Here is a 24,108-nt window from a genome sequence, read left to right on the forward strand (position 1 = left end):
AAGTGTCATTTGTACACACACACACACACACACACACGAACCCAAAGAGCCGTAAACACACAATGAACGCTGGCTACTGACCTGCCTCCTGAAGTGTTTCAGGGAGAAGCGTACCAATGTCTGTAACTTATTTTAAAATGCCTTCCAGGGGCTCCTAGGTGGCTCAGTTGGTTAGGCGGCCGACTTCGGCTCAGGTCATGATCTCGTGGTCCGGGAGTTCGAGCCCCGCGTCGGGCTCTGTGCTGCCAGCTCAGAGCCTGGAGCCTGTTTTGGATTCTGTGTCTCCCTCTCTCTGACCCTCCCCCATTCATGCTCTGTCTCTCTCTGTCTCAAAAATAAATAAACGTTAAAAAAAAAATTAAAAAAAATAAAAAGCCTTCCAAAAAGATCGTTAGGTACGCAATAAGGCAAGTCTAGCCTATCTCTAAATTATTAATGTAGAATTATTAATATTAATAGCTGCAGTGCAGAAGTGAGGTGATGTGTATAAAGGAGGTGAATGTGTAGGTCTTTCAGCTCTTCTGTATTTAGCTGTCTTTATAGTAAAGTGTTGGGATGCAAAGAGAGAAGAAAGCAGAGGCACACTTAGGAGTCATTTGCTACGTACAGTCTTGTAGATAGGAGGTGATGTCCCCAACCTGCGTGTGAGGTGCAGGGGCACGAGGGGCCAGCTGGAGAGACAACTTAAAGGCACAATCTTTGGGGCACCTGGGTGGCTCAGTCAGTTGGGCGTCTGACTTGAGCTCAGGTCATGATCTCACGGTCTGTGGGTTCAAGCCCCATGTCGGGCTCTGTGCTGACAGCTTGGAGGCTGGATCCTGCTTCAGGTTCTGTCTCCCTCTCTCTCTGCTCCTCCTCTGCTCGCACTCTGTCTCTCTCAAAAATAAACATTTAAAAACATTAAAAAATAAAGGCACGATCTTTATTGTCCAGGACCAACCCTTAGATGTTCAACTCTGGCTTCGGGGAGCTGTAGACGAGACTGTCTGACAGAGTGGGAATTTTGCCACCATGCTGGCTCTGCCCTTATTTTCACAAGCAGTGGCGGCTCCCAGACTTCAGCCTCACTGATTCCAAGGTGCTGAGTCTTGGATGAATCGCAGTTGGGCGAATGTGCTAGGAGATTCTAAATGTGGTCTCCTGCTGAGCAGCGCTGGGTGGCTGGGGGCAGGTTGAAAGGGCCAGCTATCCAAGCCGGGCATACGGGTCTAAAGCATGGCTCACTGGTTGGCTCTTGTGATGGTTGAAGGAGCCGAGTGGCCCACAGACTGCCATTAGGATTATGTTTTATGGAGCCATTTGGGAAGGAGCAGACTCAGGTTAGAGTGCTCTTAAAAGTTATTGGGGCATAATTCTGAGTCGTGTAGGGGTGTAGCATCTTTTATTACAAAGCCAGATTTCCTACTGAGGAGAAGTGTTTGATATGCGCTCAGAAGAAGAAAATGTGTTTAGTCAAAAGTGATATTTGCACACTGGGATGCTGGATATTTATGTTTCTGAAAATTGCTTTAGCCTGAGATTTACTCTGACCAAAGGAACGCCTTTTAGATCTTCGTTGCCTAGTATTCAGGGTCTCGTGGCTTAGGAAGTGAAGTCTGTGCATATTGTCTTTGCCAGATAAGATTCAGAGACCCACATTTAGCAATAAATGTATTCTGGGTACTCCTGCATCCCACCCCCCTGGGCTGGGTGCAATACTTACATTACCCTACCCGATGGATAGTAATGGGACCTGCATTTCATAGATGAGGAGCCTGAGGCTCAGAGAGTTCGAGGAACTTACCTATGGTTGCACAGCTGGAATGGGGAATTGAACCTGAGACTAACTCTAAGCCCACACCCATGACCGCATGATATAATCTATTTAGGAGACAGCCCTGGCCGATGACTTTGTAAACTGACCTACCCCCATGTAACTCGAGTATGTGATAAGACTGTATCTCTCATAAGTATAACTGCATTTTTATATGAATATGTACCTTGCTTCCTTCTACCTTTGGAGTTATCCCCTTAGAAGGAATTCTACGTTTGCTTGGAGCCTGTTTAGGAAAGGCTTTAGAGACCAGGGGGCATGCTCATGGCTTTCCTCAGGAGCACCAAACTGATTGGATTTTTGAAAATGTGCATAGAACAGTCTGATTTGGTGACCAAGATAGGTGTCGTTGTGGGAACTGCCTTTCTTTAAGTTGAGGAATAGAAAAAAAAAATCGCGTGACTCTGAGGTAGAGATTTACTTTCTTGGATGGCCCTCAAAACGTCTGTTTTCATCAGGAATCTTCATTAAAACTGAGAGAACCAGAGCAGCTGGATGGTTCAGTTGGTTAAGCGTCCAACTCTTTTTTTTTTTTTTTTTAAATGTGTATTTATTTTTGAGAGACAGAGCATGAGTCAGGGAGGGGCAGGGAGAGAGGGAGACAGAATCCAAAGCAGGCTCCAGGCTCTGGGCTGTCAGCATAGAGTCCGATGAGGGGCTCGAACTTATGAACCGTGAGATCATGAACTCAGGTGAAGTCGGACGCTTAACCGACTGAGCCACCCAGGTGCCCCCCACCTTTTTTTTTTTTTTTTTTTTTAATAAGCATCCAGCTCTTGATTTTGGCTCAGGTCATGATCTCTTTGTTCATGAGATCGAGTCCCACGTCAGGCTCTGCACTGACAGTGCGGACCCTGCTTAGTACTCTGACTCTGTCTCTCTCAATCTCTCTCTCTCTCTCTCTCTCTCCCCGCTCCCCCTGACCCCCTCTCAAAATGAATAAATAAAGCTTAAAAGAAAAAAAAGCTTACAGAACCCATCTCAAACTAGCTTTGGGCAGAGGAAGGTCTGTGGTAGTGTGGGCTCCCGGCACCCGTGGGTCTAGGAGGTAGGTTGTGTGCTGAGAATCTTTCTCAGCCGGAATGTTCCTCACCTGTGCCTTCCTCCATTACCTTTCTCCCAGGAAGACCTTTCCTGTGCAGAAGTAAAAGCAGCCACAAGATGCCCCAGGCTAAGCTCCCACCAGCCAGGTCACACACGTGGGAGGAGACATCCTGTCTTCTAAAAGTTCCAGAAGTCCCAGGGAGGATTCTCAGGGGCCTGTCCTTCCCTGAGTCCTGCCCCTGTCCACCTGGTAGAAGAAGGCTTGTCACCACATCCACATTCCAGCCTGTCACTGCCACTCAGCGGCCTCACAGTGGGGGGGAGCGTGGTTTAGGAGAAGGAAGAGTGAATGTCTCTTCTTTAGCTGCCACCGTTCCAGCTCTTTCTTTGGTATTGTTGCCGTTTCCCTGGCTAACACACCAAAGAACCTTGGCAGTCAGGAGTTTAAGACCTGGCCCTGGTAGCAGGCAGATGTCACCTCTTGGAAGTTCCCGGAGTGGAGGGGGGCTGCCCTGGCCCTGGGAGTGTAGCCTTTGGCCTTTTGCTGTTGGGCTACCTTCACTGGAGGACCAGCTCTCAAAGATGGGTCCTGATCAGATGGCCCAATCCCACTGCCTTCTATGGGGCTCACTGGCCATGGGAAAGTCATCTGTGACCTGGCCTGGGCTTTCCTAGAAGCAGACCCCGAGACCAAGATTTGAGTGCAAGTATTTTATTTGGGGGTGCTGCTGAGAAAAACCAGAAGGGAAGCAGGGGAGTGAGACCTGTACGGGACGTGTTATCAGGCAGGTTACCACCATGGGGCGCAATTTTCCCAGGCACTCGGTGCAGGGGCGAGGGCGCCAGGGCATTTATTCACCAGCTCCCTAAGGCAGTCATAGGTTGAGGGCTCCTTCAGGAACCCTTAATTCCCTGGGCTCCTCCAGCCTGCTTCGTGGACATGAAGAGAGAGGACTGTGGTGGCCAGCGAGACTCCTGGCTGGAGAGATACAGCGCTGGCAGCAGGGAGCTCAGCGGTCTGGGAGCTGGGGTGACACCTTCTGCATCCCCACGCTTACTCTTGCCACCTCGAGGGCTCTGAATGCAGGATCTTTCCTGCTCTCCCTTTCTCTGCTTGCCGCTTCTCTCCATTTCTCCTTTCCTCTCGTCAGGATGGTGACAAACAGACGAGCAAGACCCCTGGCTAACCAGATGCCCCTAGAGAAGAAGGCACCAGTGTCCCCTTCCTGTAGGGGCGTGAGTCACTTTGCACATGACTTGCTTGGCAGCCATCTCTCGCGGCTTTGGGGTGGATGGGCAGGGACAGCCCTCAGCTTTCCCCGCTTAGCCAGTGTCAACTTTTTTGCTTACAGAGGCAGGGAATGGGGGTGGTCTTGAGTACTGCGAGCAGTACTCCTCTGCCTCTTGAAGATCCCGGAGGGAGGTGCTGGGACCCACTGTTGCTGGCTCCCTAGTCCCTGTGTCTTGTCCCCAGCTTTGGGCCCAGGAGGCCAAAGGAAAGGTTCCCCTCTGCATCCTGTCAATGTACGGCTAAAGGCTTGGCCAGACTTTCCATAATATCAGCTTCTCCTATTACTTATTCTTGGTATTTGGGGCACATAGAAAGAACTTGGTAGATGTTTTTTGAACTGAATAAATATTGTTGTGTAAAGAGCATTAGCTTTAGAGTTAGACTGACCTGGTCAATGTCCCGGCTTCACCATTTACCAGCTGCATGAACGTGAGTCCAACTCCTCACCTGTAAATGAGGGATAATAATGCAGTGCTTACGGCATAGGGGACTTGGGGCAGATAATAAATACAGAGAGCTGACTGTGACATAGTACTCACTGTATGACACGCATGGTGCTAAGCGTTTCTATTGTATTAACTATTGTTATCATCCCATTTTATAGATGGGGAAAACTGAGGCATGCATTAAGTAACATGCCCAAGTCCACAGAACTGGGATTTGCACCCAGGCTGTCCAGCTCCAGAGGCTGTGCTGTTAGCCACTCTACTCCACTACATTACATCTTGATAAACCAAGATCAGGCAGGCAAAGCACCTGGCATATAATATACACTGAGTAAGTATTGACTGGGAGCTCGTGCACTGGGAAGGAGGAGGGAGGAAGCCAAAAAGAGAAAGAAGAGGTTGGGAAGCAAGTAAGATCCAGGCCATGAGGAATTGGCCATAGGGTCCAGTTTGTGTTTCAGCATATACTTTGGTCTTACCATGTGTCAGGCAGACAGAGATCAAAAGAATTTAGGACATCTTTTAAAAGGAAAAATAGTTGACGATTTGAGGTATCCAGAGTTGTGTTGCTTGGGCCAAGTTCCTGGAAACTGCCTGGAGTGATACACGGCCCCGGCCTCTCCCGACTGCATATTGTATTTTGAGATCACTCACCACCTGATACCATAACCGGCGAGGCCCTCGACAAGGCAAATGTCAGGTTTTTAATGAGCATCCCTCTTTAAGCTGCTGTCAGCCTTGACCCTCTCAGTCGGATCCTGGCCTCTGTGTGTGTTAAAAGGGTTTCCCGCCCAGGTTTTGGTGAACAGCAGTGTTTTGGCAACACTGTGCAGCCAGGGCCGGCCCGAGCAGAGCCTTAGAAGGGAACATTAACTAGAAGTTTCTTTTCATGTAGTCCTTCCTGTTTTTCTCCTCCTAGAAAAGAAGTAGAGTTTGCATTTCTGATCTCAACATGAGTTTTTGATTCCTAGTTATAATGTGAACTAGAAGGGGAACCGGTAATGACTTGCACCAAGCCTGTTTTCTAGATGAGAAGACTGTAGCACAGAGTGGTTGAGTGACTTGTCCAAGGTCACACAGCTTTCAGTGACAGCTTTCAGAGGCTAGTCAGTTGCCTGACTTTTAGGTGGGGGGTGCTGTGCCACACTCCTTCACCCCATAAGGGAAGGGGTCTGTGGTGACTAAGAGCATAGGCCCTGGAATATACAGACCTGGGTTCAAGTCCTGGTTTTTATATCCTCTAGAGGTGTGGTCGTGGGAGAGTTATCTTATCATGTCTAAGCCTCAGTTTCTTTGTCTATAAAATGGGGATGATATGGTGTGCTGGAACTAGCTTGCACTGGCTCACAGAGCTCATTTTAAATTGTCAGGAATTTTGCAAGCCGAAGGACTTCACATTGAGGTCAGCCCTTGTGTGTGAAATTGACAAATACTCCAAATCAGAGCCTTTTCCCCTCCTGGAGGGTTAAATATCCACATACCAGTGATCACAGTGGTACTTATTTCAGGGTGTGTTTGTGGGCCACAAGAGGGCCCCTTGAGGCTCAAAGCACAGGGCATGATGTATGTATACAGTGGTGCCATATAAAGAGTACAGCCCAGCCATCCCACAGATCCTCAGGCCAGAGTCAGCCCAGCCACTCCCAGTGAGGTGACCTGGGGCAGTTACTGATTGTCCTGAAAATAATGGTGATCTCTGACTCTTCCTGAGTCTTCCCATTGACCAGGGATTATATCGTTTTAGGGCTATCCATATAAATTTGAAAATCACCCAGGAACTATCATTATCCCTATTTTTCATGAAAAAAAAAAAAAAATGAGGCACAGGGGTGCCTGGCTGGCTCAGCTGGTGGAGCATGGGACTCTTGATGTCAGGGTTGTGAGTTTGAGCCCCATGTTGGGGGCAGACATTAAAAAAAAAATCTTAAAAATAGGTAAATAAAGAAAATAATGTTAAAAAATTAAAAAACTAAGGCACAGAAAGTCTGAAGTAACTTACTCAAGGCCATGCAGTTAGTGAATGGAGGAGTCTGCATTCGAAGTCTGGCATCTGCTCTTGGCCTCCACCCTCTCTCTCTCTCTGAAGGTCAGCTTCCTTCTATTTTCTATGGAAAATGGCAGGAAAAGCAAATGCGACCTCAAGAGTTGCAGTGAGGGTGGCATCTGATAATGCCTGTGGCGTTCGCACGGGCCCAGCCCATCACAAGGCTTCTGTTGATGTGCACTCACTGCTGGTAAGCCCCAAGTAAATGTTGCTGGCAATCACTACCATGGGATTGTGCTAAAGTCTTCTTAGCTAAGGAACGGTGACTCAGTTTGACCAAGGAAATTTTTTTTTTTTTCAACGTTTATTTATTTTTGGGACAGAGAGAGACAGAGCATGAACGGGGGAGGGGCAGAGAGAGGGAGACACAGAATCGGAAACAGGCTCCAGGCTCTGAGCCATCAGCCCAGAGCCCGACGCGGGGCTCGAACTCACGGACCGCGAGATCGTGACCTGGCTGAAGTCGGACGCTTAACCGACTGCGCCACCCAGGCGCCCCTGACCAAGGAAATTAAAGCAACATGAGCCAGCAAGTGATTTGTCAACCCCGGGAGGGGTCGAGGCAGTAAAGCTGGAGCTCTTAAGTGCCTGGCAGGTGGGTGGCCCCGGTGTCTCGTGGTAAGCTTCAGAGGCAATGCTGGGGCTCTGCTCAGAGAGGCAGAGGTTGAAGATTTCGGTGGACTGTCACCACTGACTGAGCCTGTACCAGTCGCAGGTTCTGGGGCTACAGGCGAGAGTGAGACCTGGTCCCTTCCCTCAAGACTTGTCACTCGAACAAATAGTGAGCATCTGTCAATACGTCCTATTTCCTGACACCGTCCAAAGGAAGCATTTTCCAACGTGACCCCGCCGAATCATACAAGCCTTGAGGGACAGCGATCATCCCCGTTTGACACCTGAGGAAACTGAGACTCCAGGCAATGAATGACTTTCCTCAGAAGTTCACGGAATAAATGGCGGAGCCAGGACTCGAACCTAGGTGACTCTGGAGCTCAGTACATCTTCATTTCCTGCAGCGGCCAAACAAGTCATGGCCATCAGTGACTAGGATGCAAAGTGAAAGAGTGGGACTGAGAGAAGGGCCTTCGGTTCAAGCAGCCGCAGAACTGACTCTGGCCAGCTTGAGGGAAATGATATGTAAAATGATAACGGATTCGCTTGCTAACTGCTGGGCTCTCAGTTCTTCCCATATATTAACCCACTCAATTCTTTCTTGAGCTCTACATGACAGGTGTTCCTTCTGTCCCGTTGTGCAGAGACAAACACGAAGGCTGAGGAGTTGGAGAACCCGGTAAATGGTGGAGCTGGCATTCACCAGCTCTGGGAGAAAACGAGGGTAGTACAGAAAGGGCACTGGGACAGGGCATAGAAGCAAAGGAGGACTTGAACCGCGAGGCACCTGGGAAGCTCTGGGACCTTCTTGAGCACAGCTCCACAGACTTCTCCCGTGGGGTCCAGTGCCCAAGGTCAGCCCCACCCAAACCACAGCCAGACTGCTTCTGATACCAGAATAAGCGGCGAAGGATGCCGAGTAGACAGAAACATTTGCTGCCTATAGCCACCCCCCCAAACTGAGGCTGAGAGAAAGTGCGATTTTTTTTAATAACAGGGCTTTTGAGGGCAGCTGACGTAAGAGAGCAAAGTAGCTACAGGAATGCCTGTGCTTTTCTTGTTTTTTTCTAAAATTGATCACTAGGTGTATTAGACTCTTGCCATGTGCCAGGCCCTGGACTAGGTAAGAGGGTGGGCTTTGAAGCCTGACAGACCCAAGTTCAAATCCTGACTTGACCACATATACCTTCGTCCATTCAGTAAATATTTACTGAGCTCTCAGCAGGGCACTCATGTTATGGGGATACCCAGGCAGGGGATACTCACTGTGCGACCTTGGGAAAATTACTTGCCTTCTCTGAGCCTCAGTTTTCAGTGGGGGACAGTGGGGGTAAAAGCCAAAGAGCACAGTTGTCAAGAATGTACAATCTGGGGCGCCTGGGTGGCTCAGTCGGTTAAGCGTCAGACTTCAGCTCAGGTCATGATCTTGCGGTCTGTGAGTTCAAACCCCGCATTGGGCCCTGTGCTGACAGCTCAGAGCTTGGAGCCTGCTTCAGATTCTGTGTCTCCCTCTCTCTCTACTCTCGCCTGCTCACACTCTGTCTCTCTCTCCCTCTCTCCAAAAAAAAAAAAAAAAAGGCACAATCTGGAATCAGCCGCCTTAGGCTCATACCCTATAAGCCGTTTTTACTCATAACACTTCTGACACTAAATGTATGGAGTGTTTTATTCACACCAACACATTCCCCGTTTGTCCAGACACCAACGGAGTATCCTACAACTTAGTTCAGTTCTGACACTCACTGCCTGGCGTTTGTTCAGATCCCACAGTTTAAGGGCTCAGTCTCACCAGACCGCCCCCATCACAGATGCCAATTGCAAGTCCCAGGTGTCCCCATACTTCTCACTGACCCAGCTATAAACTAGGGGTTCTTCTGACCTCTGCCTCGGCTTCCATAATTTGCTAGGATTGCTCGCAAAACTCAGGAAGACACTTTACTATTCGTTTATTTTAAAGGATATAAACTCAGGAGCAGCTAAACAAAAGTGATGCATAAGGCAAGGTATTGGGTGGAGAGGGGCACGGAGCTTCTGTTCCCTGTCGGGGCCCACCATCCTCCCAGCACCTCGATGTGCTAACTCTAAACCCTGTTATTTAGGAAAGTTTTTTTGTTTGTTTTTTGTTTGTTTGTTTTTTTTTTTAGTGGAAGTTTAATAACATAAGCATGACTGATTACATCACTGGCCATTGGCGATTGAACTCAGCCTCCACCCCCGCCCCTCCCCAGAGTTCCAACCCTCTCATTGTGCTTTGGTCTCTCTAGCAACCAGCCTTTTTCCTGAAACTATGTAGGGAACCCCAGCCCTTAGTCATCTCATTAGCATACACAAGCCCTTCTTATCTCCCCAGAGATTCCAAGGGTATTAGAAGCTGTATGCCAGAAACAGGGGACAAAAATCCAAATATGTATCTCTTATTAGATCACACACTGGCTCTGCCCCCTGCTCACTGCATGATGTCAGGCGCATGCCTTGACAATCCATTGTCTCCCTTTACTCATATGTACAGTGGGGATATTAGTAGTCCCTCTCCCAGAGGTCTGTAGTGACGATCAAATGGGAGACTAAAGGAAAGCATTCAGAATTCTGTGCCTGGCACAAAGTTGCCAAGAAACACTGTATAATGTAAGAAGAAAAGGTGACCAGGAGTTGAATTCTGGGGAAGACTGTACTTAAGGGCCAAGGAAAAGGAATGAGAACAGTGAAGACCAAAAAATGGAAGCTAGGAGTAAGAGGAAAACCAGGAGGGACCCCGGTGATGCCAGCAACAGAGGAATTTAAAAAAGAGCTATTCTCTACTAGAATGTCATGGGGTATATATTTTGTCCCCCGTTTTCCCAGGAGGATAGGAAATGGGGCCCAGAGAGGTTCAGCAGCATGTCCAAGGCCACACAGTCAGGACCTGCTAGAGCTGGCATTGGAAGGTAGCTCTGTGACCTGATTCCTTTGCTTAATCTATCACTGTGTTAGTTTCCTGGAGCCGCCATCAAAAGTTCCACAGATTCGGTGGCTTAACACCACAGGAATTTATTCCCTCTCAGTCCTGGAGTCTGGGAGTCCAAAATTAAGGTGTTGGCAGGGGTTCCTTTCTGGAGGGGCTGAGGGAGATTCTGTCCCATGCCTTTGTCCTAGCTTCTGGTGGCAGGCAGTCCTTGGCGTTCCTTGGCTTACAGATGTAGCACCTGGATCTCTTGTCTGTCATCACGTGGTGTTCTTCTCTGACCACGTCTGTCTTATAAGGACACCAATTATGTTTGATTTAGGGCCCACCCCACTCTCAGGAACTGCATTACAGGGACCTTGACTGTCTTGCTCACTTCTGGGTCCTTGGTGTCAGGATAGTCAGGATAATCATTGAGTGCCTCCTGTATGCTAGCCCTGTGCCCTACATGTGGTAGATAGTCTATAAGTAACTATTGACAGGATGCTCGGGCTGGATCTGAAGTTGGGTAGGTGTTGGGGAGACACAGAGAAGCAGAGGGGTACTTCCTACCCAAAAATGGAATGAGCAGATGGAAGAAGGGTCTGGGACTGGGCCCTCTTGGCTCAAAAGCTCTCCCTTAGCTGGTAGAACTTCTCCCGGCCAGTTGCCCCTTAGTGCCCTGGCCTTTCCTGGGTGCTGCTCCTTCTACTTGAGGGAGACTCTTCCTTAACATAATTGTGTCCACTGTTAGTCCTTTGTTATGGATACTGGGTAGCTGGAGACAAGGCTTCGTGCTGTCACTTTAGGTTTGGGTTGATAGTGCCGCATGTTGTGGAGTGATCTCTGTTAGACCAGCCATCTTTGCTATAAGATGTTCTCTGGGAGTTCAGTTTATGATAGAGTCAAGATCTCACTCTTTTTGAGATGCTTGAGTAGGTCTGAAGTATGTTGACTGAATTTAGATGGCCATTGAGTGCTGTACAGAAACTCTCCATATCCAAAGATTGAGCTTCTCTCCTATCTTCCCTGGAAAGTTTAGCTTCATTTGCAGGATATAAACAAATGTTTCTGTCCATCAGCATTTATCAAGAGTCTGTTCTGTACCTGGAGGGTTGGACAGAGTAATATAAAATTACAAAGTCATTGTCTCATGGGGCAGAAAGACAGGAGAAAAAAAGATGGTCACTACCTCAAAAATGAAAACAGCCTTACCTCACACCATATACCAAAATCAAGTCCAGATAATCCAAGGATTTATGTTTGAAAGGCCAAACTTTTAGAAGGCAAAACAAGCAAACAAACGAAAGAAAAAAAAAAAAAAAAAAAAGACAATATCTTTACAACCTTAGCATAACAAAGCATTTCTAAAAAAGTCATAAAGTGCAAACCATAGAAGAAAAAGATGGGTGTATTCTACCATGTTAAAATTATGCACTCTGCTCGTCAGAAAATACAGTAAAAAAATTTGTTTTTTAACGAAAGCCACAAACTGGGAAGATACGTTTGTTATACACGTATATTCGTTTACTGGGGCTGTTGTAACAAAGTACTAAAAACTGAGTGACTTAAACAACAGAAATTTACTGTTTTGGAGGCCAGTAGCATAAGATCCAGGTGTCTGCAGGGTCATGCTCCCTCTGAAGGTTTTAGGAAGGATCTTTTCTAAGCATTATAACTTAGTTCCACATGGTACTGTCTCTAATATGCATATCTGTGTCCAGATTTGTCCTTTTTATAAAAACAATGGTCATATTGGATTAGAGGTCCACCCTACTCCCATATGACTTCATCTTAACTAATTACATCTGTAAGGACCCTATTCCTAAATAATGTCACATTCTGAGATCCTAGGGGTTGGGACTTAAACATGAATCTGAGGGTGGGGGAGAGACACAATTCAATCCATAACAACACATAACAGGTGGATAGTTTAGTATCCATAATATTTAAAGGCCTTTTGTAAATTAATAAGAGAAAGACAAATACCCAATAGAAAATAGGCACAAAGAAATGAACAGAGTCTTTTAAAAGTATAAATAGCCAATGAACGTGAAAGCAGCCAGGGAAATACAAAGTAAATCCAAAATAAGATACCCAGTGGACAGGAATACTTAGAATGGCTGACAGGAACAGGTAGACACATTCCGGTGGGAAATGTATGTTGTCAGGCAGCCGTGGGCATATAGCAGGGCATTGAACTCACCCAGAAAGACTGTCAACATTTTCATGCAAAAGAGGAAATGCAGTTAAATCAATATATGATTAGATATTCAATCAAAGAAATACAAACAAAAAAATATTTCAGCAGCCCCACAGATCCCATACCCATGTGTTAAAATGTTAATGTTCGGTGCTGGTGACTTTGTGGGGAGATTTCTATCCTGCTGGTTGCCATGAAGTTATTTTAGCCCTTTGGGCTGGTCTGGCAGTTGATATTGAGCAGCATAAAAATATTTGGATGTTTTTTATATATCTTGATATATTCTTTGACCCAGTAATACCACTGATGGGTTTTATTGGAAGGATGTAATCTGAAAGAAGAAAAATACCAAAGTGCTCAATTTTAGGTCATTAAAAATAACCTAAGTGCGTAGCAGGGTGCCTGTGTGGCTCAGTGAGTTGAGTATCTGACTCTTGATTTTGGCTCTGCTCATGATCCCAGGGTCGTGGGATAGAACCCCACAATGGGCTCCATGCTGAGTGTAGAGCCTGCTTGAGATTCTCTCTCTCTCCTCCCCCTCTGCCCCTCTCCTCTGCTTGTGCTCTCTCAAATTAAAAAAAAAAAAAAAAATTGGGGCGCCTGGGTGGCTCAGTCCGTTAAGCATCCAACTTTAGCTCAGGTCATGATCTCGCAGTCTGTGAGTTTGGGTGCCATGTTCTATGCTTCAGATTCTATGTCTCCCTCTCTCTCTGCCCCTCCTCCACTCATGCTCTGTCTCTCTCACTCTCAAAAATGAATAAATGTTAAAAATAAATACAGGGGCGCCTGGGTGGCGCAGTCGGTTAAGCGTCCGACTTCAGCCAGGTCACGATCTCGCGGTCCGTGAGTTCGAGCCCCGCATCAGGCTCTGGGCTGATGGCTCAGAGCCTGGAGCCTGTTTCCGATTCTGTGTCTCCCTCTCTCTCTGCTCCTCCCCCGTTCATGCTCTGTCTCTCTCTGTCCCAAAAATAAATAAACGTTGAAAAAAAAAAATTAAAAAAAAAAAAAAAAAAAAAAAAAAAAAAAAAAAAATAAATACAAAAAAATAACCTAAGTACCTAGCAATAGGAAAATGGTTAAAATAAGTTATAGTATTTCAGCCTAATGGAATATTCTGCATAGACATTAAAAATGAAACTTAAGGGGCGCCTGGGTGGCGCAGTCGGTTAGGCGTCCGGCTTCAGCCAGGTCACGATCTCGCGGTCCGTGAGTTCGAGCCCCGCGTCGGGCTCTGGGCTGATGGCTCAGAGCCTGGAGCCTGTTTCCGATTCTGTGTCTCCCTCTCTCTCTGCCCCTCCCCCGTTCATGCTCTGTCTCTCTCTGTCCCAAAAATAAATAAACGTTGAAAAAAAAAAAATTAAAAAAAAAAAAAATGAAACTTAAGGGTCTCAGTCAGGTTAGCATCTGCCTTCAGCTCAGCTCATGGTCTCAGGGTTCATGAGTTCAAGCCCCACATCGGGTGAGCTCGAGCCCCGCTTCAGAATTCTCTCTCTCTCCCTCTCTCTCAAAAATAAATGAAAAGAAGTAAGTAAATAATAATAAATAACTAATTAAAAATGAAGCTTTGTGGGTGCCTGGCTGGCTTGGTCAGTAGAACATGTGACTCTTGATCTTGGGGTCATGAGTTCAAGCCACACACGTGGGATGGGGGTGGGGCAGCAGTGGAGAAAAGGAAGCATTTGATGAAACGTGTAAAGTGCTGGGATTATCGTTGGATTTCGCTTTTTAAAAAATCCGTTCCTATTTTAATTGTTTACACAGTGAATTAAGAGATAAAGGGTTTCTACCAACACATGAGAATAAAGTCAGGGAAACACAGAGCAGGCTTCTTTGGGCCTTGTTAAAAGTTGTGTGCATACCTCTGAAACCCTCTGCTCGGTGAGCAAGGGCCAGAGCCAGAGCACCATTTAGAAGCACTTAAAAGGACGAGTCTCAGGAGGAGAGCCAGGCTGTTGTTTTCCCCAGAAAGTGTCTTTTGTCCCAAATGGTTTTCTTTGATTTCCTTTTTATTGATTAGAATTTAGCTGTTTTCAAAGGCTGCAGGGAGAGCGAATTTTTGTCTGGGTAGAGAACGGAGCAGCATTTGTACAAGCCGGCTGCTGGGGGGTTGCGGAGTGGATGGCTTCTGGATTCTTTTGAGTAATTTACAGATGGTCTATTTCCATCCTCCCAAGCCCACCCCACGTGGCTCAACCAAATTCAGCTCATCGGACTCTTAAAAAAGGAAACCAGGCCTGTTTATTTGTGACATTGCGTTAAAATGAGAAAAGGTAGAAATGGCACCTGTCCCCTGGCTTTTGTCTGCCAACTCCACTTCACTTCTCTTGAGGTCGGGGGGCAGGCAACAGACACGGGGCCCCCTCTCTGGACCGTGATGTAGTGGTAGCAGGCCTCCACGTCAGGGCTGCATAGCTCGTTCTCATGGTCATCTGGATTGAAGTTCCACCGTGTGTTGTGAATGTAGTTGTGGATAATGGATGGATAATGCCCTTGCCTCCATGGAGAACCAGAAAATATCAGATAAAGACAAAGTGCCTTTATCAGAAATAAAGTAGGTGCTGAAAACAAGCAATTGAGAGGGAGGGAGGCTCGGGGACTATTTTCAGCTGGGTGGTCTTGGAAAGCGTGGTTGAGGCGGTGATGTTTGAGTTGACGTTCCCAAGCTGAGGCAATAGCAGGTGCAAAGACCCTGCGGCAGGAATGGTCTTGTTTTCAAGGAATAGAAAGAAGGCAGATGGGGCTGGCGGGTGAGGTCTGAGGTGTAGGCTGGGGTCAAATTATTTAGATCCTGGCAGAGCATTGGTTCCCATTTGGGGGGTTTTGCCCTCAGAGGATGTTTGGTGATGTAGAGAGACATTTGGGGTTGTCACACTTGGGGGTGGTATGCTACTGGCATGGAGTAGATGGAGACCAGGGATGCTGTTAAACATCCTACAGTGCACAGGACTGCCCCCACAAGACAGAATGATCTAGCCCCAGATAGTACCGAGGTTGACAAATCTTGTTGTAGATGAGGCGAAGGACTTGTTATTGTTGTTGTTTTAAAGTTTATTTATTTAAGTAATCTCTCTACCCAAGGTGGGGTTCAAACACATGACCCATGTGATCAAGAGTCACATGCTCTTCTGACTGAGCCAGCCAGGCACCCCTAGATTAGGCTAAGGACTTTGGATTTCATTCTAAGAGCGGTGGATGGAGGGTGTTAATTAGGGAAGCAAGAGAATGGCCCGGTTCTGTTTTCTTTTCTAAACCAGAGTGTTGGACCAAATTATCCAGCTCTGACATGCCAACCTTATCTGACTAAATTTGGGTGGGAGAAGGGAGACTTCATAGCGTTGGAGAATAAGCAATCTCCCAGAATAAGCAATCCGTTCTTCCTGGGGAGGCTGAGCCCACTTCCTGGGTTTTGTGTCGGGTGCTTGGGTTCCTGCTTACAGCAAAGAAGAAAGGCTCAAAGAGGAAGCAGAAGGATAGAAATTGTACTTGATATGTGGCTTCCAGCTGGTACTTTGGCCTCCTTCAATCTGGAGAAGAAGACTCAAGACAAGCTTAGCTGAGGTAGTGAATAGACTCTCATCATATCTATTGGAGAAAAATTCAGTCTTTGGTTGGTATTAACATTTGTCCAGGCTAGAATCATGGATATGAAGAGAATATTAGCTAATATTTCAGTACTGTTGATATTTTGGGCCAGATTATTCTTTTTTGGGGGGTTGGGGTGGAGGTATCCTGCACTTTTTAGGATTTTTAACAGCATCCCTGGCCTCAACCCCCCACACGTCAGTAGCAACCCCCTCCCAATTTGTGACAACAAAAAATCTCTCCAGACATTGCCAAATGTCCCTAGAGGTGTGAGGGAGGGAAAAATTGCCCCAGGTTGATGTAAGTTTCAGGGGCCAATACTTCATAGGTGTCCACAAAGATCACCATAAATTCCATGATTCTTCCAGGGAGGGTGGGGCAGGTTGGGGAGTTATTGAGCTAGATGGTCCTGCTTTTTCTGTTCTGTAATCTAAGTTCCTTACCATCTGGCCGCCGGTCAGCTTTCAAATTTAGCATCGGATATTTCTAGGGAGGAGGGACAAGGAAGATGCTGTCTTCAGGAATCCTCCAGGGACATTTTTGCCTTCAGATTGTTTAGAGCCGTAGTTTTTGATGTCTGAGTGGATGTTATTGTTCAGATGTGTCACACATTCTGGAACAAAGGCCCTGAGTTTAGTGAGAACCCTCCACTTTCTTGGGGGCTGGGCTGAGATACAACCTTGAGATCCCAAGCCCTGAAAATTATGGGACCTGTCATCATAAGTCACTCAAGAGAACAGCAATGGTTGACTTTCTCCACAGTGATTACTTCAGAATTATTTCTGAATATCAAATATTAAATTCTTGCCCCAAAATGTCTTTCTCTCTCTTTTTTAAATTTTTATATGTTTTTTTATTTATTTTTGAGAGAAAGACAGAGTGTGAGCAGGGGAGATCAGAGAGAGAGGGAGACACAGAATCTGAAGCAGGCTCCAGGCTCCGAGCTGTCAGCACAGAGCCCGGCGCGGGACTCGAACCCACAGACCGTGAGATCATGACCTCAGCCGACATCAGACGCTTACCCGACTGAGCCACCCAGGCGCCCCTCTCTTTTTTTTACTTGAAATGGAGGTTGGGGATATCCACAGCACATACCTGTTCCGCCTGAGGGTGAAGCCAGCATCATCTTCCCCATTTAAAAAGCAAAGGAAAATATAAAAACCAAGAGTGCAAATAAGTGGGGGTGATGTTATTTGTGAAGAGAATCCTCATTAATTTATTTAGAAATCCAAATTAGTAACCATCTTTGCCTGCTTTACTGTTAATAGCAAGTTACTTGGGACTTTATCTTTTGAAATCAAGAACTTCAGGACCAGAACAGCAAAGGGTAGTGGGACTGCAGTGCACGGTTCTGTTACTCAGGTCCATCTGCATGGAGTGTCCTTCCCTGAAATATTTCCTGGGCAAAATCCTACCTATCTTTTTTGTCCTAGTTTTATTGAGATATAGGTGACATATAACAATATGTAAGTTGAAGGTGTACAATGTCATGATTTGATACACATATATTTTGAAGTGATTACCATGATACAGTTAGTTAATACATCCTACATACCTTTTTAAGTTTATTTATTTTGAGACAGAGAGAGAGAGAGACAGCATGAGCAGGGGAGGGCAGAGAGAGAGAATCCCAGGCAGGCTCCCTGCTCAGTGCAGAGCCCAGCTCGGGGCTTGATCTCGTAAACTGTGAGAACATGACCTGAGCCAAAATCAGGAGTCCAACACTTAACCTACTGAGCCACCCGGGCGCCCCTCTTTTTTTTTTTAAGTAATCTCCACACCCAATGGCAGGCTTGAAACTCACAATCCCAAGATCAAGAGTCTCGTGCTCCACCGACTGGGCCAGCCAGGCGCCCCCATCCTACTTATCTTGAAAGACTTAACTCGTGGGGCGCCTGGGTGGCTTGGTCGGTTAAGCGTCCGACTTCGGCTCAGGTCATGATCTCACGGTCCGTGAATTCGAGCCCCGAGTCGGGCTCTGTGCTGACAGCTCAGAGCCTGGAGCCTGTTTCAGATTCTGTGTCTCCCTCTCTCTCTGCCCCTCCCCTGTTTATGCTCTGTCTCTCTCTGTCTCAAAAATAAATAAATGTTAAGAAAAAAAAAATTTTTTTAAAGAAAGACTTAACTCAAGGGGCACACCTGGGTGGCTCAGTCGGTCAAGCATCCGACTCTGGCTCAGGTTGTGATCTCACGGTTCGTGGGTTCGAGCCCCATGTCAGGCTCTGTGCCTGTGCTGACAGCCCAGAGCCTAGAGCCTGCTTCAGATTCTATGTCTCCCTCTCTCTCTGCCCCTCCCCCACTCATGCTCTGTCTCTCTCTCTCTCTCTCTCAAAAATAAATAATAAAACATTAAAAAAAATACTTAACTTGAATGCCTCCTCTGGGAAGCCTTCCCTGACTATGCCCCTCCCAAGAATGGGTTGTACTTTACTATGTCTTGTACTAGGTCAGGTTTATGTGGTTCATTAACGCTTAGGACCCATAATTTGTTTTCACTGAGGTAAAATTTACATAATATCAATCTAAACTTTTGTTTTCAAGATTATTTATTTATTTAGAGACAGCAGAGGGAGAGGGGGAATCCCAAGCAGGCTTCACTCAGCACAGAGCCCGATGCAGGGCTTGATCCCGTGACCACGAGATCACAACCTGAGCCGAAATCAAGAGATGGTCGCTTAACGAACTAAGCCACCCAGGTGCTGCTCAATCTAACCATTTTAAAGTGTATACAGCTCAGTGGCATTTAGTACGTTCTCGGTGTTGTGTAACCATCACCTCTCTCTAGTTCCAGAATATTTTCATCATTCCAGAGGAGACCCATGCCCACTAAGGAGTCATTCCCCATATCTGTCCCGCTAGCCCCCAGCCTGTCTCCTACAGATCCTAGCAACCACCAATTTGCTCTCTGTCAGTCTAGATTTACCTGTTCTGGATGTCTCAGAAATAGAATCATACCATAAGTGATTTTGTATCTGGCTTCTTTCAGCTACCATAATGTTTCCAGGGTTCAACTACAAAATATTGTAGCATGTACACTACTTCATTCCCTTTTATAACTTTCTGTCCAATGGTTATGCTACATTTTGTTCATCCATTCATCCATTGGTGGACATTTGGCCCACTTCCACCTTTTGGCTATTGTGAATAGTGCAACCATGAACATTCACGTGCAAGTTTTTCTGTTCTCTTGGGAGAATGGAAATACCAAGAAGAATTGCTGGGTCATGTGGTAACTCTAGGTTTATCCTTTTGAGGAAGAGCCAGGCAAGTAGCACAGTGGCGACACCATTTTGTATTCCCACCAGCAGCACCCAGGCTTCCAATTTCTCCACATCTGCATCAACACTTGTTATTTTCTGGTTGTTGTTGTTGTTTTTCTAGCCAACCCAGTGAGTGTGAGGCCACTGGAATTTTGATTTGTTTTTGTATTTTTCCTGCTCCCCACCCATAAGCCGAATTGTTAGTGGCATTGTACTTTTGTTACCAGACATTTTATAAGAGTTAATGAGTGGGCTGAGCTTGCCTCCTGTCCTAATTTATAATGTGATCTTGAGCACGTCACTCGGCTTCTCTGAGCCCAGATTCTTTCCTCTGTAACATGGGAACCTCCAGAGCTGTTGAGGGGCAGAAATGAGCCAGAGTCAGTGCCTGCCCCAGGGTGATTTCGCAATACAGGTTTGCCATAATTATCATGATCACGATGTCCCGGTGCCTAGGACTGAGTAACTGTAGAATAAGTGTTAATTAAATCAGTGAACCCTTGGATATTGCTCAGCTAGCCCTCTTTTTTATTTCTGCCAACTGTTCCCTGAATTTGAGACAACTGTCTTGCAAGTTGATCACTCCCAAGGTGAGGCAGAGAGGAGGAGTAGTGGATCAATGGGACCACTTCCCTTGGAAAAATACAGTGTGAAAACCTTGATAGGTGTGTGTTGGGGGGGGTGGGGGAGAGCTGGAGAGAGCAGCTGCTCATAACCTTCAAGGAGAAAGAGGAATAAAAGAGCTTTTTTTTTTTTTTTTGACATGAAAAACAATTTTCTTAGAAAGCGGAAGATAGAGGATGACACTAGCAGCTGCCTTGTTGAAGGTTGGTCAATGGCCCCCGGAGAGGAAAAGAGCGACTCTTCACTCTGGAAAGGGCTTGAGGGCCCCTTAGGCGCTGAGAGCCCTGTAGCTGGCCTTGCTTCTTTTTCCATTTCCTGTAAGGACCTCTGGGGTGGACGTACTCCCACAGGTCAGCCTCTGGGCAGCTTTCTTTAGCTTCCATGGATCTTTCTAGAATCCACCTCTTAGCTCACTCCAGCCACTCTGGCCTTCATTCTCTTCCTGCGTCTCTCCCTCTTCCCACCCCTCGGCCTGGTGTGTCCCCCTCTCCACCTCACTTCCATTAGGCCTTCCTCAAACCTCACTTCACAGAGGCCTTGCCTGAGCACCCTGGCTGACGTGACGGCCCCCACATGTGCCCCACCAGTCACCATTCTCTCACCCTGCCTAGGATTTCGTGCTTGCTTTTTAAATGTTTGTGTTATGTTTTTAAATGAAATATTTCTAACTTAAAAGAATAAAACAAATACCCAGGTAACCATGTCCGAGATCTGACAAATGCTAATAATATTCTTCCCTGTTTGGTTATTTCATATCTCCCCTTTTAATCAACTTTATTAAGGTATAATTTACATACGACAAATACATACATTTTAAATACGTAGCTTGTTGATTTTTGGCAAATGCATGCATGTAACTGCCACTATAATCAAGATACAGAGTATTTCCCGCGCCCCAGAAACGTCCCTCATCTCCCTAGCCTGCTGAATTTTTCTTTTTTTTTTAATTAAAAATTTTTTTCTTTAATTTTTTACTGTTTATTTTTGAGAGAGAAAGTCAGAGAGAGTGAGTGGGGAGGAGCACAGAGAGAGGGAGACACAGAATCCGAAGCAGTCTCCAGGCTCTGAGCTGTCAGCACAGAGCCCAATGCGGGGCTTGAACCCACGAATCATGAGATCATGACCTGAGCCGAAGTCGGATGCTTAACTGACTGAGCCACGCAGGCACCCCTCATATTCAGCATTATCTGAAATCACCTCATTTGTGACTTTTTTTTTCTTTTAAGTTTATTTATTTATTTTGAGAGAGTGTGCGAGTGGGGGAGGGACAGAGAGGGGGAGAGAATCCCAAGCAGGCTCTGCAATGACAGCGTGGGGCTCAAACTCATGATCATGACCTGAGCCAAAACCAAGAGTCAGATGCTTAACCAACCGAGGTGCCCCCATTTGTGTCTTTTTTAGTCTGTTTACTCTCTCTCTGTCCAACCACAGTGTATGTTCATGGAGGCAGGGACTATGTTGTTCCCCACTCCTTGCATGGCATGGCCCACAATCAGTCTATCAAGGTCATGATACTGTATTTATTATCCTTGTGTGCACATCTTTTTTTTTTTTTAATTTTTTTTTTTTAACGTTTATTTATTTTTGAGACAGAGAGAGACAGAGCATGAATGAGGGAGGGTCAGAGAGAGAGGGAGACACAGAATCTGAAACAGGCTCCAGGCTCTGAGCTGTCAGCACAGAGCCCGACGCGGGGCTGGGCTCGAACTCACGGACCGCGAGATCATGACCTGAGCCGAAGTTGGCCGCTTAACTGACTGAGCCACCCAGGCGCCCCATTTTTTTTTTTATTTAATTTTTTTTTTAACGTTTATTCATTTTTGAGACAGAGAGAGACAGAGCATGAATGGGGGAGGGTCAGAGACCTTGTGTGCACATCTTGACACACAGTGAGTACATTGATGGGGTAATTCCTGGAAATGGAACTATGGAGTCGACGGATATTTCCTTCTTTTGCTATCCTAAAAGAGACATTTGTCCCCCTTTCTCTCTTCTAACCCATGTCTCAGTCTGAGCACTGTTGCCATTTCGGGCTGGACCATTCTTTGTTTTGGGGGGCGGAGGGGGCGGTCTTGTACACTGCAGGATGTTGAGCAGCATCCCTGACCTCTACCCACTAGCTTCCCTAGCGTCCCCCACCTCAGTTGTGACAATCCAAAATGTCTTTAGACAGTGGAAAATGTCCCTGGGGGAGTTAGGGGCGGCAACATTGTCCCCATATGAGAACCACTGGTCTATCTCTGTAGGCTGATTTCCTGCCATACAGTTTTGTCCCTTGGTTGGGCCTATCTTTAAATGAATTACCCTCGATGACATTAGATGTGTTGAATTTATTTTTCACCAGCTCAGTGGACTGAAGTACATGTTATGATCCCTACCTGGAGAGCTGTATCATGAGTGGAGCAGCTGGTTAGTTGTAGAACCAGGGAAGTCTTTGCTGTAAGTCTACAAGGATATGAATGCTTCTCCCTGGAGAATTCTCTGCATTTCTCGCCTCAGGATAAATATGTCTGCAGAGTCAGGCTCTGAGGATACTGCGTCTTCCAGGCCTTAAAGAACAAGGGGGAAACCCCTTACAGCTGTGTATAGGGGCTGTCTGAACTTCCCTGATGAATCAGCACACTGAGTTGGCCATTCTTGTCTTTAAAAACCTGCAAGCTTGCCTGTAAAGCAGTGAAGGATAGATGGGGACATAGTGAAATGAAGCAGGCAGGTCCCATCCGGGGGTGGGGAGGGTGGGCTGCACTGTGGCCACATGTTACGAGGTGGGGATGTGGAGCCCAGCCTTGCCGGACCTTCATTGTTCAAGAAAGGCAAGAAATCCAGAACTTTTTTTGAAAGTGTGATGTCTTGATTCTTGATTTTTATAATAATTAGCAACTTATTATGTTTCAACTTGATGTGGGCCAAATGAAATGCATCTATCTATAGGCTGACAGTTTGTAACCTCTGAGGTAATGTGTGAGGTTACTTCTTGTTTGGGGACTAACTCACTCAGCCCAGAAATCTTTTGGCTTGACTGTGGATGCAGTCAGTGCATGTTTATTGAGTATCTACCATGTGCCAAACTATGTTCCAGAGCTGCTGCTTGACGTAAATTTGCTGGAATGACTGATAACCGAAAGCGATAGAGATTATGGGTGGGCAGATGGATGGACAGAGTGATAAAAGAAGGATAGATGGATGATGGATGGCTGAAAGATGGATGGATGAATAAATAGATGGAGGATGGCTAGCTCATGGATGGTTTTGTGGATGGATAAATAGATCAATCTGATCTTTTAGAGATATATACTAAAATATTATAGATAAGATAATATGATGTTTGGGAATTACTTCAGAATGATATGGGGAGTTGAATGAGAGTATAAGTCAATCAAGATAATTATTGAATCTGAGTGATGGTGGACATGAGGAGTTTCCTTATACTTTTTTGCTTTCTTTTGAATATGATTGGAAATTTCCCATACTAAAAATATTTGTTTTAATGTTCTTGTCATTTAGAGATACACTTTGAAGGATATACAGGTAAAATGACATCATGTCTGAGACATGGTTTAAAACTTTCAGCTAAAATTTTTTGCAAGTCGGTGTATAGATGTGCTATGCTCTGAATGCTTGTGTCCTCCCAAAATTTATATGCTGGAATCCTAACATCCAATGTGATGCTGTTGCAAGATAGGGCCCTTGGGAGGTAATTAGGTTATGAAGGTGGAGCCCCCTTGAATGGGATTAGGGGCCCACATTGCTCCCCAGTCCCTTCTACCATGTGATGGCACAACAAGAACCCTGTGACCCAGAAGATGGCCCTCACCCAACCATGCCGGCACCCTGATCTTGAACTCCCAGCTTTCAGGACTGTGAGAAGTTTTTGTGGTTTATAAGCCACCCAATCTATGGTATTTTGTTGTATGAACAAAGACAAGTACAGACTAAGACACGATGAAACATCCTTTAGCAAAATGTTGATCGTTGTTACCACTAGGTGGTGGGTATATAGAGATTCATTACACGGACCTGTGTAAATCTGTATATGGTTGCAAGTTTTTACAATAACATATATATATATATATATGTATATATATATATATATATATATATATATATATATATATATTTTTTTTTTTTTTTTTAATGGGACAGAGAAGTGGGGCCTCCTGTTTTCCAGGTACTTTTGGAAGTGTGGAATCAGGCTCTGGGTGAATTTCTCACAAGCATGGTAGTGTTGACATCAAAGGAGTGGGTATTTAAAAAAAATGTTTTTTTTAA

The 24,108-nt window shown here is 46.0% G+C and overlaps 1 protein-coding gene across 12 annotated transcripts in view; it reads left to right on the forward strand.

The window, feature by feature from the left end:
* Window positions 1-24,108, forward strand: part of SYT17 (synaptotagmin 17) — a 121,050-nt gene that overhangs the window by 24,011 nt on the left and 72,931 nt on the right. The window lies entirely within an intron of this gene.

The sequence above is a fragment of the Puma concolor genome, chromosome E3 (assembly GCF_028749965.1).
Source record: "Puma concolor isolate L17-30 chromosome E3, mPumCon1.1.hap2, whole genome shotgun sequence".
NCBI classification, from domain to species: domain Eukaryota; kingdom Metazoa; phylum Chordata; class Mammalia; order Carnivora; family Felidae; genus Puma; species Puma concolor.